The sequence below is a fragment of the Mustela lutreola genome, chromosome 2 (genome assembly GCF_030435805.1).
Source record: "Mustela lutreola isolate mMusLut2 chromosome 2, mMusLut2.pri, whole genome shotgun sequence".
Classification (NCBI taxonomy): domain Eukaryota; kingdom Metazoa; phylum Chordata; class Mammalia; order Carnivora; family Mustelidae; genus Mustela; species Mustela lutreola.
Genome location: NC_081291.1, coordinates 163,609,931 through 163,627,739, shown reverse-complemented (window position 1 = coordinate 163,627,739; position 17,809 = coordinate 163,609,931). Strand labels below are relative to the sequence as shown.

General features: G+C 34.8%; 1 protein-coding gene across 25 annotated transcripts in view; it reads right to left on the bottom strand.

Moving 5' to 3' along the window:
• ZBTB20 (zinc finger and BTB domain containing 20) overlaps positions 1 to 17,809 on the bottom strand; it is an 816,455-nt gene that overhangs the window by 502,007 nt on the left and 296,639 nt on the right. The window contains exon 1 of one of the 25 annotated variants that reach the window (XM_059164034.1): positions 7,195 to 7,215. The exons of the other annotated variants lie outside the window; for them this stretch is intronic. The gene's annotated coding sequence lies outside the window, so the exon portion shown is untranslated. Of the gene's footprint in view, positions 1 to 7,194; positions 7,216 to 17,809 lie in introns of those variants that run through there. 25 annotated transcript variants of the gene reach the window in all.

Here is a 17,809-nt window from a genome sequence, read left to right as displayed (position 1 = left end):
AGTGTATATATAAGAATAGCCCTCAGAGCAGTAGGAATACTGGTGGAAAATAACCTACATATCAAATATGGAGAAGTTTAAATTTTTTGGTACATAAATAAGGTATAATATTATACAACCATTAAGAATGGGTATTTTTTGACTGAGAACTAATAACATAATTAATGCTACTTGAAGAAAACAGAATATAACTATATGATCCAAATTCTTACTTAAAAATAGGTACACATACACATCCACTTAGAATGTACAAAAAATTGGAAGGAAGCAGAACAAAATCTTAGAATTGTTCATACTTGGTTTAAATTTATGTGCTATATATTTTTTCTATTTCCATAATTATATGCAATGAGTATACTTTACCTTTTAATCTGAAAAACAAACAAACAAACCCAAAAAACCCTTTATTTTAAACCTAAAGTGAATTTATATGTGTTCAGTCAGAACCCACTCAGGGGAAAAAAACCAACCACCAATAAAAACCATTTTTCCTATACATACAGAATTACTTTGCTCATTCATCTATGGATCTCCTTAATTCTGAGTATAAGGAACCCCTACTGAGATACTTTATTTTCTTATTTTTATTTCCAAAGAACATCATCTTTTCCCTGAACTAAATTAAAAATCAAAGAAAATAAAGTTACTCTAAAGTACCATGTTTGACCTCAGGGTGCTTCCAGTACTTTGATAGTCCTTTCTCTGACCACTTCAAGATGAAGTTTACCTATTTTGTTATTAACTATTTTGATATCAAGTTCAGTAATATTCAGTCTGAGAATGTGTATTTAGTCCATTTAGCCAACACCAAAGAGTTACCTTCAACCAACTGTGGCCAACACAGTGAATAGTGCATTTGATTTTCACATCTCCTTTGCCCGGAACACCAACCATGCTGAATATTCTGAGAGTAACAATGGATGGGACTTGGATTTTTCATCAGTGCTTAAAAAATAGCTGCCAAAGTCAAGACATGCAATAACCTACTAAGTAAGTTTGCTGGCTCCATATTGTGTTTGAAGGCACACCCCCTCCAAACGTCTGCACTCACCATCTGCTACTCAACTGCAGAATAATGCACTCAAGTCTGGTGTTGCTTGGCATAGGCAAGGATAGTCAATGTCCAACTCCATTCAGACATGTGCACCATATCAGGAACCTTATGACACAGTCCTCAACATCAATGCAGCACTTTCAAGCCCCACTGCACATCAATCAAGTTTGTATGACAGTCAAGCTGATAGACAAAACCTAAGCCAACCTTAAACACCTACTGTGCATGGATCTCTCCTGTTTGCCTGCCGCTCACCTTCTATTAAGATGATAGCTTTGGCCTAGTCTTCCATGCCAAAACAAGTCCATGGAGTCACTCTGGCAAGAAGAAGGGTCTATATCAATGTCAACAAACAAGTTCCTTGCTGCCGACCCTACCATCTGTGCTCCTGCTTCCCACCTACCTTACTTTATGTGGACCTTGATGAATGGGATTCTAGTAGTCCAAGATTCTAATTTAGCCAGCCTTTGCAGATGGGGTCAACATGACTGCCCTCTGGCCAAACACCCAGGGTGACATAGCTGAAGGTTACCTGGAGAGTGACTTTTTGCACATTTGATATAGAAATAAAGCAAATAAAGATGTTCCTCTCAGTTTTTGAGTTTTGGGTTTGTGAAAAGAATGATGTGTTCAGTGCTAAAAATGAAGACGATTTCCCTTTAAATTTTTTATAAATATTAAAAATGCTAAATGATAAATTCTATTTCAACACTATAGATAAGAGAAATAAGGTAAATAAAAATAAAACAGGTTGTTTTAAAGTATTTACAAAGTTTGAGAAAATGACTTGAAAAAATCTCAGAAATATGTAGAAATAAGACTTTATAATATTAGTAGAGAAACTGAAAATTTCAATAGGCATTAGATGCAACAATATTAGAGAATAGAGTACACGCTAAATGGAGAATAATAGCTTTCAGACCTATCCTCCAGAAGTTGTAAAGCACTTGCAGTCTTCATGGTTGAACAGCAGAAGTGGACATAATTTTAAATATGAATAGTTTCTGGAAAAATCAAATTTTTTTATCTTAAAAAAGACATATGAAATACAATAAATCAATACTGTCTTAAAATTGTAATAAATTATTTTTGTGAATACATTGGCAAATATTTTCAATTAGGTCATTAAAAATGCATTTTAGACTGAACCTAGTGACATATAAAACCAACAGAAAATCTCAGGAAATACCACCGTTTCCATCCCAACTCAATTTAATATAATGATACAATGATATGGGTTTATCTTACATTCAAGGGAAAATAAATGTATTTCTGCAATGGTCTCTGGACTCACCAAAAACAAAACTCTACCCTAAATTCAAAAGACAGCATCACCTAGGCAATTTAAATAAGTAATAATTATAAGGCAAATCTTTACCACATAAATAATGAATGTGAAAATATGTTACACATCATAAAGCATCATACACAGAATTATTCAGAGCATCTATCTCAGGGCTTTGTACATTAAGCACTTACTAAACGTTTGTAGAATTGATTAGAATTTAATTGAAAAGAGAAGTATAATGAGACTTCTATAAGTAGAATTCAGATCCTTTCAAGATCATGGGAAAAAGTTCAATCAAATTATATTACTAGATACATCAGTTGTCTTTGATGTTAGGAATCAAGATGAGCTTCTATTATATCCAAAGGAAATTTTTGCAGGATTCTCTTGAGAAAGCATACTGGAATAAAAAGCATGATTATTTTTAATTTCTAAATATACCCAAATTTTCTAGCATTCTTTGGTCAAGTAAGATAATGCTATAGAAATTCTACATAAAACCCGAATTTACAATGTCCTGGCCTAATCATCTGGATAATCTCTTTGAATTTTCCTAAAATATGCTCCCATCCCATTTTCTATGGGAATTCTCCCACTGATTAACACAGAGACTGAGAATTTGGCCTGTGCTCTATAGACACCATTGAAATGTGGCCACCTGAGGCATGTAGGGAGGGCATCCAGCTGGCACGCCACATGTTGCCCTGGAGTAGAGTACAATGAGAGGGATATTTTGGCTAAGACTACCTGGACAATCTCTTCAAAGGCCCTGATTATGAAAAGGACTTCAGTATCATCATTGTCTCTTGACTGTAATATGAGCCAAGGAAACTTCTCTTTCTAAGTTTATGTATTTTACCCCAAAAAAGCACTTATAAGAAAAATCAGAGAAAGCTGGGCCATTAATACCAGAATCTGAGCATTATCCATATTACTGGGGAAACATTTTTAAGAACCCCAGACACTTTAAAATTGATGCTAAAGCACATCACAGACTTGACCATAAACTGTAATGCGATAAACTTTGTAAGGCAAAGGATAAAAAACACAGAATGAAAATTTATCTATAGTGCCATTGTTAGAGTACATACTATAAAAATCAGTCAAGCTTATATATTACTCATTTAAGAAATATTTGTTGATTTGATTTTTACTTTATGCAAGTTATAAGAAAGAAAAGCCATGCATTTGAACTGCAATGCCAATGAAATAATTTTGTCAATTTTGAATCCTTTTTTTTTCAAAACACCATACGTGATTAGAAACATAATAATGCACTACTATTTTTTTTTTTTTGCCAATTTTTGTTTTAAAACCAAAGTTGTTTTTGTATTACATAAGCACAAAATCAGAATTTCAAAATCAGCAAACATATTTAGGGGTGAATTTTAAATTAAACCCACTTGATTCTTTGTTATATTAACTTTGAGAGCCAGGAACATTTTTGTAAAATTCCACTGGGGTAAATAGGGTAGCTAGGAAACGCTCCTCATAGTGAGAAGAAGCATATGCATTATTTTTCAAGTTTTGTTTAGAGTTTTCATCCTCCTACTGAATGGTTCTAGTGATATTTATAATACAATATGAGTATAAATCTTAAGTGATTTATGATGTCACCAAATGCTAAGAAACAATTACAGCTGGGATTTACATTTGTGTTTATGTATTATTTTGCCTATAGATTCCAAAAACCAATGAAGAGAAACTTTGATACAAAACATATCTGGAACTGAAAGACAGATTCCATCTATCATTATAACCAGTTGATAGTATTTCTAAGACAGAGTTTGACAGTAAGTGAAACAAACAAACATAATGGTTTAAATATGCCACTTCAGCCACTAGAGCTGTCAGTCAAGAGCCTTTTTTTTTTTGTATCATTAATTCAATACCACACAAACAGGAATTCTTACTGTTCAATAAATTTTGGTGACAACTTGTCTACACAAAGGAAACCAACACCTATAGGGAAACTTTTAATTTGTTATCATGTATGTCTATTTGAACTTACTTAAAATATTATAATTGTGGGCTTAATTTACATCCATTTTTCCCCTACAAGCTCAAGAAAATCACAATGATCACATTATTGCTAAGACTAATGAGTCCCAATTTATGACAGAGAAAATAGAAGCTCAGAGAGATAAAGAGTATTGGAAAGGATCATACTGCAAGTCCAGCAATATATTCAGAGCAGTCACTTGGAATTTTAATAAAACCATAAAAATTACCATTTTACATTTTTCATTAACTTATCATTTTACTTAATTCAAAATATTGTGCAGAAAAGTTTTACTGCTGACTTAGGTAACTGAAAATTTTTATTAATTTAATTAGTTCTTGCAATTTGTGACCGATAAGGTTTGGTTTACATCTTGCCTTTTTCTTTAGGAATTTAGAGACTTTACAAATCTTAATACCCTGATGGTTACTTAAGTCTTATGACGCCAGAAAATAATGAGATTGAGCTTGGCCTCTCTTCCATCTTTATTGACAGACAGCCCTGGTGCCAAAAGCTAGCACTGCTGGTTGTCCATCATCATATCTAAATAGTGATTTTCCTAAAACTTGTATTTTGAGACTTTCTTCGTTTTAGAATTACAGGTAAAGTCACTTCCCTTTGATATAAACTGCATGCAATAAAAAAGGAGGCAGTCCTACAGAATAAATATGTAGGGAATGGTTTTCCACCTCTGCATGCTGCAGAAAATCCCACTGAGTTAAGTAGGGTTCTACCAAGGCCACTTAAACATATTAGCCTATTATGCTCCACATTTCTTTATTGTTCTCAAAAAGCTAATGAAATGTTCCAGTGTAATGTTTATGCTGGAGCACTTTTAAAGGCATTTTAGAAGTGATATTTCTCTCATAACTCCAGAAGGGGGTTCCACTTCCTGGAAGTATTTAGTAAACCATGCAGAGACCATGTAGTCTCATTATCCAGACTGTTTAAGTTACATGGCTAGAGAAGAATTCTTCAAGATAATCACTTAAGAGTTTCAGTGTGGGCTTTAACATCATGGTGAATTTACAGGGATTACAAAACCGGCAAGCATAGGTGGCCTACTGTCCTACTTGGATAGGCTTAAAATATTGTGTATGGTCTATTCACAGGTAACATTGATTTATACTGTCAATCTATTGGTTCAGAGTATCAATGTAAAATTAAACAATCAATTGAACAGATTCAATTCTTTTTAGAAAGATAAGAAACTATGATCTTCTATTACTAGAACAGTCAGTATGTGGAATAACACCCCCCCACCCCACCCCTCCACCGCCCGCAGCTATTTTTGCTGTTAGGGTGTCAAGTTTCTTCATCCCTCTGAGGAAGGAATCTGACTTGTTGATCTCTGTGATCTCTTCCCATTCTAATGGGAATGCTTATTTTATCATTCTAAATACCAATACTGAGTGTTGAGGAGTAGCAAAGTAGGCAAAGAGCAAGGAACAAAATTTTTTTTGAACTATTAACTTTACAGCAAAATTAAAGTTACGTAATTGTGCCTTGAGTTGCCATACACAAGCACTTCACCTACAAAACATCATAAATAATATGAGTAAAAGGTTGAATACTAAGGTCACGTGTGATAAGATTAAGGTTAAAGCCAAGACTAAAAATATAATAATTAATGAGAAATTTAAAAAATATAAGCTTCTACCAAGATAATATATGATATGCTTTTAACAAATGGCAATTTCTTATATAATCATTCTCAATTAAAAATAATAACTTGTACAATCTGGCAATTTTTTGTTCTTACTTTCAAGAAATTAGACTATAATGCTAAAAAGTACTTAACAGAGTTCATACCTCTGGCTTCTACTGGATAATCCTAAAAATGTAGTTTTCTTATTTTTATTTTTTTTTTAAATAGATATTAACATTTAACACAGATACTGCATTTAATTAATGTCACCTATGTTCCACATGCTTTAATTGCATTCACTTTGGCAATCCTTGCATCAACACAAGGGAGTAAGTACTATTAGAACACAGAATCATGGAGGTGGTTATCAGTAATGCTAGACTATCAAACTAACTTATGGGTCTCCCCATTTTTTTTTTAGCGTGCAAAGTTAACACAGCATGGCACTGTGTTTCAAGAATAATATCACTCATATCAAATGATTATGTTTTTGTATTCTTCCTAATAGTAACCAAAAGAGTAACTTATTCTTCCATACATGAAAGTAGAGATAGAAAAGGAATGAAATTAGAAGGTACACACACTTTTTCTCACTCAAAGTGTGAAGATATATCCATAAATTATTAGAGGCATAAAAACCAATAACCAATGAGAATAAAATGATTTAAAAGTACATTGTAAGCTCTTTAATAAGTGGATTCTTACAGTATAATGAACACTAGATTGGGCACAAGGGACCTATATTTTAGTCCTGAAGCTGCCACTATCAGAGTGTATAATTTTGGGCAAGTTACTTAACATTTAAGTGCACCCATTTTTTTTTCTAACATGGGGGGATTCTGATCTCAAAGTTCCCTTCCAACAATAGCATTCTATAGCATGCTATCTACAAAGTCAAGTAGTGATTTGCTTTGTTTCATTTATTACATAACAGTTATTAATGTAAATGAGTTGTATTATATTCACAGCTTTAACTAATTTACAGCAAAGACTGGGCCTGCTTTGTAATCATCTCTCTAACTGCAGCTCTGATGTAATAAGGTGCTATCTTGAACATTGTGGGATATGTCATTTTCATTCCTGCTCAAGATTTAAGCAAAAATATATCTTGACAGTAATCAGATAATATAAAAAATCAGAAGTGCATGAATACTTGCACTTAATCTTCTTGACCTCGTCTATAATTTTTGATCTCTACTTACTATCTCAGCCTGCTCCCCTTGACCTCTAATATTGCCACGTACCAGAGAAGTTCTTGGATATAGTGTACCTGCACCAAGAGTGGCAAGCATAAGACAGATGAAGGTAGGGACAGGAATATTATCATTCAGTACCATTTTTCATGCTTCCCACTATTCATTTAGTTATATTTGTCCCAGAACAATTTTAACATACGACTATAGCAGAAGACATATGCAGCAGGCTGGTATTGTAAGTAAAATTTAAAAAGTCATGGGAACATGGAGTATTAGGTTCCAGCATTACAGCATTTCTACCACTAGAAGTAATTGACAAGCATACCACTTTTGTTGTAATCTGGAAATTGTTTGAAGTTGTTTGAAGATAAAATCAGATAGTAGAAATCCAGTTTCTGTATTGTGGGTGATCAAAGGTCATTTGAAAGGAGAGAGGAGGTCAAGAGCAAACCCCATAGGTCTACTCCAAAAATTTCACTAGAGGGTGCTCTTGGGCTTTTAGGAGTTGTCAGTTCTCCAATAAGAAAACCAAGTAGTGCTTACAAAGTGTTCTGCCTTAACATAAGTTGAACTCCATCATGGAACCCATAGTCAATACTTCAATATCAATGTAAGAATATTAGCAAATTTCAAGCCTGGTTCTTATTTCCCTTTAAAACTGACTTGTCTCTACTGGTATTAAACTTGTAGGCTTCACAAACGTGAGACTTTCTTCAAAAGTCTGCATTTTAATTATGTAACTACGGAAACTTCCTGAGATATCAAAATGAGCTTAAATGGGGTTAACTGATGAAGCTATTTTTGCAAGTGTATTTTTGCAAACACAATTTTGATCTTGTAACTGGTTCATAATTTATATATTTACTGAAAAGATTTTCATTATCCTATAGGATCTGGAGATACAATCTTACCATCAAATAGAACCAATCTGAAGCAATTACTTATGTATTTACTACTTGTATTAATCACAACATCAAATATTGAGCATTGGATAAGTACTCAGTAAGTGTCTGTATCTTTGAATGCATAAAGAAACTTCTGTAGTATATTCCTGATCAGACGTCATATAATTAAATCTTGATTCCTACTCCATATGTTAGACAATTTTCTATAACTATAGTTTTCACCTTTCTTGAATTTATATTAAATGACTTATTCTAATTATTCCCGATAATAGCTTCTTTCTATATGCTTCCTATTTATGCTACACTCTTAAAAGAAAATGGAACATGGAAATTGTTTTCTGTGATTAACTTTTAAATGTTTATTTTTTATTTATTAGGAAGACTGAGCAGGTTTTTTGCCTACACATTAAAACGCTGGTAATGGCATATAACCATACATGGCAATGTTCTTCTTAGGAATCAAAATTAAAGTCTAAGTAAAATTCTTCTTCACCTTCAGAATGTAAAGAGCTCTAAACCACTGATGGTCACTGGCCATTATATCTGGCATCATGGTGACTTCTCATCACACATACTTGCAATCTTGATGGCTTTAGCATCTTTAGAGTTGACAGGATCATTCTGAAGATGATTATGGAATACTAAGACTTTGTCTGCATTTTCCATCTGGTTAAATTTGAAGTTCATTATTCTTTAATTGAATTAAGCTTAACAGTTTCTCTCAAAAATTGGCTTGAAGCTTCTGACAAATAAGAAATTCAGGGCTGAATAGTAGCCCTCTATAATGCATGAAACTGTATAGAAATGTGTTTTAAATTCTCATTTGATAAAAGATAAGTCAGTGTCATTTATGAATTCTGGCTCCTTTTGACATCCTACATGGATTGCAACCAGCATGAAAAGTTAGGAAAATTCCAAGTGGATTCCGAACTTTTAAGGGGCCCTCTTTAAGAAGCACCGATTTTAAAAAATAAATAAATAAATAAAAGATTAAAAAAAAAGAAGAAGAAGAAGAAGAAGCACCAGACAGTTTAAGCATGCACATCTGATGCATGTTATTCCTCCATTCAACTTGCAGAGGATCGAGTCTCTAGATATATTCAAAGTATGCTTCATCCAAGTTGGTTATAAATAAGTTTAAAGCACTCTATAAAGAATTGGCAAAATTCCATGAATACTGTGAAAATAAAGGGAATCAATGAAAAGATATAATTATTTTAGCCTTAGACGTAATTAATTTGTGAGTGAGGTCATTTTCTCTCAAATACATTCAAGTTTCTCCAAACACAGGTCAATGTTTGCTGGCCGGTGGGAGAAAAGACTTATTTGGTTTGAGTTTGCCCACGTTCATATTCATTTCTATATCATAGCAAAATAAAATATCTTATAAATCATCACATCTGCAAAAGAGGGTTCAAGCTGAGGCAGAGGGACAAGTATTGCTGATTGGCAATAAGAAAATCTCTTAACTATTCATAAGTGTTCTTTCTATGATTTTCTATTCTAGTCTTTCTTTTGGAAAGAAACAAAATAGTTCCACCTCATTTTATGAATCAGATGCACTAGAATGTTTAGTTACATGTTACACAGCAGATCTAAGTCTAACCTGATTATTTACAACTACGACAATAAGATATGGGACAAATAAATGGCATCCTAACACACGCCATGCAGTTAGTACATGGCAGGTCTTATTCGGAGACCCTAACCCAGTGATCTTTCTATTACACAACCTTCCAATGCTGTTCAGTTTTTCCCAAAGGATCTATGTATCATATCATAATTTCATGTTGACTTCCACTGAAATTTCAGAGGAAGAAAAAGAGATAAGGGAAAAATTACTTTTAAGTAATCAACTCTTCAATTTAGGCAACATCCCTATGTGCAACAGTCTAGTGGTCAGCTGACTTATATGAGTTGCATGCTCATTAAAAATGTATACATCATCAAGTACAATTAATGTTCTCCCTGACTACAGCACCCATGTTATGTTTTAGTGGTTACCCAGCCTATGCCATTCTGAATCCTGGAGGCAGTCTTATTTTCCTGAAAGTCAGCCCAGCATGAAAATTCTGCTACCTTGTGGGAAGAAGAGTGCAGGTGTACGCTTTGCTTTAAGAAGACTCAGTAAGTCAAATTCTGAACTTACCCAACAGATAAATTAGGAGGTGATTATTCACATTATAAAAGCATTCACCACAGGATGCTTTTAAATCATAAGCTGCTCTACTGCATTCAAAATAAGTCGTATTACAAAGCTTCCTTTATAAGGACTTCTCACATTCCAGAGTCATGGTCCCCTATCCAAGGGCAGTGAAAGACGGGTGGGCAAAGTCATACCACTTATTACCTGCTAGGCCAAGCTCCTTTTCCATATGAAAGAGTAATCAGCACTGTAGTTCATCTTTGAAAAGTTTAATGAATTTCTCACTCCGAGCACTTATTATGTGCCTGGCACAGTGCTAAGCATTTACGTAACGATCTGATTTACTCCTCCTCACCATAAGTCTAGGAGATTAATACAATTTCCAAATTATAGATGAGGAAATCGGGATTCAGAAAAGTTAGATTCAGAGACTTAGTTAAGTAATTTGAATCTAACTTCATGTGCCAGAATTCAATGCCAGATCTGTCAAGAGCTCTAGCCCCTACATTCCTTACAGCATTGTTTCAGATGAAATTTATCACCCCTTACCTCTCACTTAATTGAGCATAGCTATATACTCTGATGTACTATACCAGTGCAGGAATCTCGTCTATAGCAAGAAGAACGAGACATGCTGCCAGTATACACAGACAGGGAACTTACTACCAAGACTATTTATTCTGATTACTGTACTGCTTTATTGAGCCAGAACCTATCTCCTTATAATTCCCACCCATTGGTCCTAGCTTTGCTCTGTTGTCATTGAAAACAATTAGAATCCCTTTTCCCCATAGCTCTCACATTCTTCCCATGGTTTCTTCTTTTGTAGGTAAAATTCTCCAGTTCTTTGAACCTTTTATTTTATATAAAGGGTATGTCTGCTGTTCACATATATTCTATTCCTTCTTGAAACTGGTTCTTCTGGAGCACTGACAACTTATCCGTACCATTTCCAAACAGGCATGTAACTAATATGCCTGGGAGGCTGCACAGCACAGTGTTTAAGGGCAGAAGTTCTGGAACCCAGATTGCTTGAGATCCAAACTTTACCACTTAATTGGTCTGTTTCATTGGTAAATTTACTCAATGTGCTGTGCTGCAGTTTCCTCCTTCAGTTATGAAATGGAAATAGCTATAAATGGTACTCACTTTATAAGGCTCTTATGAAGATTTAAGTGAGGGACTATAAGTAAACCAATTAGGGTCCTTCTAAGAAGGTTGGAAGTTCTATAAATGTCTGTCATTATTATTCATGCTATAAGAATAGGCGAACACTTACCTGCCCAGGAAAAAATATATGATCAATATCATTCTATGATATTGATTTTATTGTCCAAATATAAAAAAGTCAAGCTCTACTAGAATATGCACTTGACTAGAGGCCAGAGACCTGTTTCTAGTTCTGCTCTTCCACATACTTCCAGTAAAAGATATTGGACCAGTCATTTATCCGCCTCATCTACTACACAAGGGAACAGGACTATCCTTCTAACTCTGAAAGGATATGATTTTTTTTTTCTAGGATTCTACAGTTCTATTCTCCCAAGCCCTGCTTAAATTTCATTGCTAATTACGTCTGAAGACTACCATTAAAATACTAACTTTTTATCTGAACATTTATATTAATCTGTTGAGATTTCAAGCAGCTTAACTGCTTTATTTCCATGAAAGAAAATAAGCCTCTTAGATTCTATAGACAGGTCTCCTGGAAAATGAAAGATGTTATAATTGCATAGAAAGGGATTTAATGTTATTTTTGAGGTGATAACCTGAAACCCTATTCCTCCAGGTGAGCAGAATCCTGACCTCTCTCTGCCCCAGTGGGCCCATCCATTCTCAGTCATTTTGCTGAATCTCAGAGCAGCCCCTTGGATAAACACAATCTCAGGTTTGGATGAAATGCCAAATAGGTACACAGTCGTTAGTGTTCTTTTCCACAAAAGTGCATCCAGAGTGGACAACTTCTTTCCTCCCTAAAATTATTTCATTCTGTAATATATGTATATATAATGTTCACCTAATTGTGTTATGGCTGAATGTCCCAGTGCTACTCATATACCTTATTGTTTATCTCTAATGAAGGCATGGTGACAGGTGTCAATATCAAACCAATTATCTTTCAAAGAGTGTGACAATCTAGTCTAACAAAGTAAATTCCACAAAGTAGCAAAGGGCAACAACTCGAAATTCACAAATGATAAAATCTTTGACATTTTGTAACTAAGCATAATGCATTTTCCTATCAATAAAAATGACATCATTGTATTACTTAAAGTTATGAAACATTATCTTTTCTATTTCTAAAATTCTCTATGTTCAAAGTTAATAATTAAGTTTAATTAAGTGTTCTTAATTGCATGGGCAGCAATGATGTTTCAAATCTTAAATACTAAATCTGCATTTAACTACCCTCCTCCACTTAGGTATGACCATTCTTGTTCCTACATAAAACAGATGAATATTTTAGGTCAGGGTTCTCTTTTGTGTTGTTTTCTGTGTTTTTTTTTTTTTTTTTTTGCATGCATGTATGTGTGTTTGTGTGTGTGTGTGTTCTTATGTGTGTGTGTTCTGTTTTGATAATTGACTTATAGCATCTGTTTGAGCAGGTAGAAAGGTGACAACTTATTTCAGGATATTTACAATTTCATAACACTAATATGGCCTTTAAGTAATTCTGCTTAAATAATATTTAAATATCATTCTATCTGTAGCTTTTGCATTGTGAAGAAAAGCTTAAAGCTGAAGGAAAGATTTCAGTAAAAAGGATCTGAACTTTATATTCTGGAAAGTAGAAATCTTAGAAAAATCAAAGAAATGAAATTAAAGATTTTGGGATTTCTGGTTTTATATCTTCCTATACATAAGAAAATAGTCTGACATATATTCATTCACCAAAAAATCATTACAATATTACTCAGTTTGCCTAACACTAATTTTGCTATACCAGCTTTGTTTTGGTTAATGTTTGCATGATAACTGGTGATGCTTTAGCACAACGCTCAGCAGAAACAGAGTCATTTATATATATATTGCATTACATATGCACAAAGCCATCCCTCAAAATGCAACACTGTTGCCTTTAGAAATAGAATTTATATAATATTTGTCAAAAGATTAAAGCAATATTTTCATAGCACTTTAAGCTTCCCTAAGAACTTCATTATTTCACTGAATGGTTAGAGACCCTTATAGATAGGTACTGTTAACTCCATTTTACAGATAAAAAAAAATAATAAGGCACAGAAGGTTAAAATGAGTTGCATAAGGCCAACAACTGGCAAGTAGAATGAAACCAGACTTTGAACTTAGATCACTGGAACCTCAGCGCTCCTCCTATTATTCCTGAAGCAGCTTTGTTAATGTATATGTTAGACTGCACTGACATACTAAGGATAAAGGAAACCTATTATCTCTGTATAACCACTGCCCCTTGAAAATACAGAAGGGTATTAAAAACACTATCCCATCAGAGTTTGGTAACACCTATTAAACATTTTAAATCTCAGCTACATTATAAAGTATTTTAAATCTTTAAGAGCTAGGGGAAAATAGCACCCAATTTGCATCCCTTCACATTTGTAAGCCTCAGAAATCTAAAATAACTTTCTAATTCCTGACTTGTAACCCCTCGAGAAGGAAACTTATAACAAAACCAGAGACAAGCCCTTTGTTAAGGGTGCCTATGACGCCATGGATATACAGATCTGCCCCATTTTACAGTACACAAAGACTGGAATTCAGCTGTTATCAGAGATAATAATAAACTTCTGCTGGTGAGTCAGTCTCTTAGCCTCAGATTTACATTCCCACTGTCAGCAAGAGTTTTTCAGTGAAACACTTTTTAAAAGTAAAAATTCAATAAACAATGTTTATATTGCCAAAGGAATGTATTTTCATTGCTTTGGTGCCTGATTCTTTCCACTTTACTCTCATCTTTCTCTCTTTCCTCCATCTCTTAGCTCCTTTGCTCCAACCCTTGCCCCTCTCCATCCCTGTTGTCTCTCTGAAGCTTCAGGGAAGAGGGCTGCACACCATTTGAATGCCTGGACCCTTATGCTTCTGAGATTAAACCCAGACCTACCTATGGCATGGGTCCTGTTCTTTGTCTGAAACCAGTATCTGATGGAGTCAGATATGGAGTTATTATCAAACTGAACAGCAAGCCCAGATTTTTTACTGTGTAAAAATGTATCTTTGTATGCAAAAATGTTTGTCTAATAAACTCTCTCAAAGAAAACATCTTATATTTTCACCCTATTTTCTCATTCTACTCTTAAAGCCACAGTTAGAGGAAAATACTGTGGTCACTCCAAAATATTCTTTCCATTTCTAGTTACGATCTGGTTTTGACAAAGCTAAGCAGTAATTTCTAGTTTGTAGCTAAGGACGCTAGTTACCATTTACTTATAGATGTTTATTTGGACTAATGGGGGAGCAGAGGTTATCCTTGGAGTGATAACTAAAGCTTGCCACTTCCTTGGCATTATGTTGTAGGTGTCAGGGGAGTTTTTGTAAAGCTAATTATCTCCCAATACCATTTTATTCCCCAGGGAGTGAGCAAGATGGAAGAGTTCCTTTTCCTCAAAATAAGGCTTACAGCATTGACCAGGGCATTTAAATGGATCTTTACAATTCCCAACTTGGTCTCCCAGGAACAGCTTTTATAGATTTAGATTTTTTTGTCATAAAGTATTCTATTTATTTCTCAGCAGCTGGTGTCAAAAAAGTTGTTGTTGTGTTTTTTTAATATTCCTTTTAAATAAATAAAATCTGTTTTCATATTGTGTAAAATTAGTTTTGCCTGCTGTGAGTTTGTGGCATTATGAAGTGATCATTTCTTCCCATGAATTATTTAAAGTGAGGATATCAAAATCTGACGGAACAATACAATGTACTGTACAATACAATTTAATTTTATAATATCCCAGTTCATACTTGTATCTCACAATGCACAGCAGTTATAATATATTGGCTCAGAAATAACAGATCAAGACTATGCTCCTTAGTTTCATATTTTAGTATTTGAGAGTCAATTCTATATTTCCTAGTGTGCTAGAGAATCACTCCATATTTGGCAACACACAGATACCAAAAGACATTTTTGCTAACCTCTCATGCAGGGCACTGATGTTCAAGTAGCCTGAATGAGCTTTAGCTTTTTTCTTTTTAATTCTGTAAGACATTGAGTTTGACAGTTGTTCCCTTTCTCATTACAGTTGGCATTGTTAGCATTTCTTCTGGAGTTTTGGATCACTTTGTCTTATGGGATAAATGTATGTATGTAACTGCAGTTATTCTCATTTTAAAAGTCTGTTCCACTGAGGGACATCGCTCCAGAGGCTAAACCGGGGCGAAGCCCGAGCGGGGTCGGCGTGGCCTCAGGTCCCGCAGGGTCACAGAAGGATCGGGGGTGTCTGAGTGTCGCAGAGCTTGCAGGTATTGGAACGGGAAAACCGGCTACAGAGACAGAACCGACAGTAAGCTCGCAGTTCGGTGTTACAGTTATTCTCATTTTAGATCCACTCAAATCCCCCACTGCACTTATGGGAGCATTAGCAAAGCTATAACAAACTTCTAAGGTGAGTTGGGCAGCACGAGGAAATCACCAATGAATAGGGATATGGCATGATTAGAAGCTATAACAAAGTCTGGATCAAGGAGACAGTACTGACTTGTATTTGATAATATTTATTTAATGGTATTTCGGTTATGATAAATTATAACCAAAATACCACACTGATATTTTTCCTCAGTGGATTTTGTAGCACTCTGTAAGAGAAATTATGTCTGATTAACTCACTATATTGAAAGGACGAAGTAACATATGTTATATTAGCATTCAAATAGCCCATGATACAATTCAACCACAAAGACTACAAGACAAAAACAAAACTTAGGAGGAAAAAAGATACTGTGGGATGTTAAAGTGGCTTTCCAGAGTAGGAAACTATCTTGAACCACAGAAAAGAGATTAATGAGCATTCCTCTTGTAGTTCCACACAATACTTTCAAAACCAAACTCCTGACTTCATAGCACCCACATGCTATGTCCACCTCCAATCAAACTGCACTTCTTCAGTGAAAGATGCCACCATCCATCCAGTTGATCAGGCTGGACATTAGAAGCCTTGGAATTCCTTTTGCCTTTGGAATTCCCAACATATCTAATCCACCAATAATCACCATTAACTCAATCTCAAAATTACATTCTAAACCCAGCCATTTCTCACCATCTCTATCACCAACCTAAATCATGAGTAGCTCTTATTTGATTCCCTAATTGATTTCTCTACTTCCACTCTTGACTTTTTTTTTTTTTTTAAAGATTTTATTTATTTATTTGACAAAGAGAGAGAGAGAGATCACAAGTAGGCAGCGAGGCAGGTAGAGAGGAAGGGAAGCAGGCTCCCCGCTGAGCAGAGAGCACCATGTGGGGCTTGATCATGACCTGAGCAGAAGGCAGAGGCCTTAACCCACTGAGCCACCCAGGTGCCCCTCCACTCTTGACTCTTAAAATCCACTTTCTAAACAGAAGCCAGAGTGAGCTTAAAATGAAAAACAGATAATATAATTTCCTTATACAAAACCCACAGTGTATATATGTTGAATGAAATTCAAATTCAAAATCATGATCAATAAGTCCTTCCATTATCTTTCCTGCACACCTCTCTGATGTTATCTCCTACCACTCTTCCCTATTTACTGTGCTTCTGCCTCATAGCCCATTCTGTCCCTCACACAAGCCAAGCCTATTCTTACTATTCCCTACTCTAGCTATCTCCTCTGCTTGGACGGTCCTGTTATATCTTCACCCTACTGATACTTTCTCATTACCTTCAGCTAAAACATAATCTTCACAGAGAGGTCTTCCTTTCCCTGATCATGATATCCAAAGTATCTCCAATTCACTGTACCCTGATTTATTTTCTTCTTATAATAACTACTTCTCATCTTCACTCATATATTGTGTGTATGTTTGTGTGTGTGTATAGTCTCTATTATCGTCTAAGATCCATGAGAATAAGGTTCTCTTAGCAATATTGCTATATTAGTTATCTCTAATGGTGTAAGAACTTATCCTAAAACACTGTAGCTTAAAAAAACCAAACATTTATTATCTCATAGTTTCTGTGGGTCAGGAATCTAGGTGCAGCTTGGGTAAATCTCGGTCAAAGCCTCTGGGTCAAATCCCTCCTTAGGTTGTGATCAAACTCAAGCAAGTGTATGGTTTCATCTGAACTAGAATGGAGGATTCTCCTCCAAATTCATTCACTTGGTTGCTAGCATGCCTTGCTCCCTTGCCAATTGGTTTTATCTGCAGACCTGCCTCATGAAAAGGCATTTGTATTTTCCCAGAAAAAACAACCCAACAAAGAATGAAAGAAGTACTCAAGATTAAAATCATAGTTTTTTTTTTTTTACTTAATCTTGGAAGTGACAGCCTATCGCATTTGTCCTTTTCAGAAGCAAGAAACTAGACCTAGTCAATACTAAAGGATAGGGAATTACACAAGGAGGTGGGATATATGATATGGAGATCATTGGGGGTCATCTTAGAAGCTACTTATCA